The following is a 297-nucleotide window of genomic DNA, read 5'->3' as shown; positions in this document are numbered from 1 at the left end:
AGGAGCTCAAAACGATTCTTTTAAGTGGTTGATCCACCCTTAATTCCCAAAAATAACTGAGTTACAAGGTGATTAAATTCTTTTCTTTCGCAATTTCTAAGAGATTTTTTTAATTCTCTTCTTTATAATAAAATGCGAATCATGACCTCGAGAATTATGCGAGTTTTCAATAACACAATCTGAAAAAATCGGGAACTCACAACATCACGATCATGGAGCAAGACAATCCGCGGTCGTGGGAGTGGCATCGGGTTCAGTAAAACGGCGCTTCCCGACGCCGATCTCGACCGCCGCCGA

Source organism: Ips typographus, linkage group LG6 (assembly GCF_016097725.1).
Source record: "Ips typographus isolate SLU linkage group LG6, UJ_Ityp_2.0, whole genome shotgun sequence".
Taxonomy (NCBI): Eukaryota; Metazoa; Arthropoda; class Insecta; order Coleoptera; family Curculionidae; genus Ips; species Ips typographus.
The sequence above is the reverse complement of the archived record's forward strand: the minus strand, read 5'-3'. Positions refer to the sequence as shown.